Consider the following 1720-nt stretch of genomic DNA (forward strand, 5'->3'; position numbering starts at 1 on the left):
GTCTGGGTTCTCTCACAGGTGGATCCCTGGGCGATAGAGATTGTTTCCCAGGTATACAGACTGGAATTCGAAGACATGCCTCCTCGCCGGTTTTTCAAATCGGCTCTGCCGGCTTCCCCGTCGGAGAGGGAGCTGGTGTTAGCTGCAATTCACAAATTGTACATTCAACAGGTGATAGTCGAAGTTCCTCATCTCCAGCAAGGAGAGGGTTATTATTCATCCCTGTTTGTGGTACCGAAACTGGACGGTTCGGTCAGACCCATTTTAAATCTGAAATCCCTGAACCTGTACTTGAAGAGGTTCAAGTTCAAAATGGAAATCGCTCAGAGCGGTCATCGCCAGCCTGGAGGGAGGTGATTGGATGGTGTCCCTGGACATAAAGGATGCGTACCTTCATGTTCCGATTTTCCCTCCTCACCAGGCTTTCCTGAGATTTGCAGTACAGGACTGTCACTACCAATTTCAGACGTTGCCGTTTGGTCTTTCCACGGCCCCGAGAATTTTCACCAAGGTAATGGCGGAAATGATGGTGCTCCTGCGCAATGTAAACATAGAAAAAAAGAAGACTCTTGCTGGGAAGCACTCATATACAGATAATGTTCTATGACTGGATGTCACAATAGCTAACTAAAATTAAATACTTTAATAATTCTCATTAAAATTAATTATTGAGGAGTTCAATGAGCGCCAATATTTGTTAAATAGTGACATTGCGAAAATATAGAAAGTAATATATAAATTGCAGGGTGCAAATACCTAATATAGGCCGAGATGGGTATATCTGTAATTTTGTGGACAAACACACTCCAACTGTAGGACGACCTGTGGTCAAAAAAGTTGCTCATTCAGTGTATATATATATATGACCATCATTTGAAAACTGCTATATATCCCAAATGGGAATTGAATCCTAGCAGGTGGTTGAATCATAGGTCATAACCGAGATGTAAGACAATGCTCTATATTAGTGACAAGTGGGTGGCAAATATTTGCAGTATCAGGGTGTTCCTTGGTGGTCTCCCATCCAAGTACTTACACCGGCCCTCCACTGCTTGGCTTCCAAGATCAGATGAGATTGGGCATCTCCAGCGGGGTATGACCGCAGACCTTATGCTCACCCTTGTCACACTGTGTCCTAATTGGGCACAGATAAGAGCCGATTTGCGTTATTATGTGAACCACAGGTATCGAAACAGCTGATTTGGTGTGAAAATAAGATATCAAAAAAAATTTTCACAGATGGTAACGTATAACACAAAATTCAGATACCCATCTAAATTTTCACGGTTTAAGCAGTCGCAGTACAAGTAGAAAAAACATCTATGCTGCGCAGACAGGGCGTCACAATTATTCCGTACTTGGATGATCTCATAAAGGCAAGATCTCGGGAGAAGTTGCTGGACAGCATGTCTCTGTCCATGAAGACATTGCAGAGGCACGGCTGGATTCTCAATTTACCGAAATCCCAGCTAGTCCCTGCAACGCGTCTGACTTTTTTGGGCCCGATTCTAGACACAGACCAAAAAAGAGTTTTTCTTCCAATGGAGAAGGCTCAGGAGCTCGTAGCTCTGGTCAGGAACCTATTAAAGCCAAAAAAGGTTTCAGTGCATCATTGCACGAGGGATCTGGGGAAGATGGTGGCTTCATACGAGGCCATCCCCTTCGGCAGGTTCCATGCAAGGACCTTTCAATGGCACCTATTGGACAAATGGTCCGGGTC

At 44.3% G+C, this 1720-nt stretch overlaps 1 pseudogene; it reads right to left on the reverse strand.

Annotated features, from left to right (window-relative positions):
* Window positions 1–986: 986 nt before the first annotated feature.
* Window positions 987–1107, reverse strand: LOC134897755 (5S ribosomal RNA; annotated as a pseudogene).
* Between the last annotated feature and the right edge of the window lie 613 nt (window positions 1108–1720).

Source organism: Pseudophryne corroboree, chromosome 3, assembly GCF_028390025.1.
Source record: "Pseudophryne corroboree isolate aPseCor3 chromosome 3, aPseCor3.hap2, whole genome shotgun sequence".
Lineage (NCBI taxonomy): Eukaryota > Metazoa > Chordata > Amphibia > Anura > Myobatrachidae > Pseudophryne > Pseudophryne corroboree.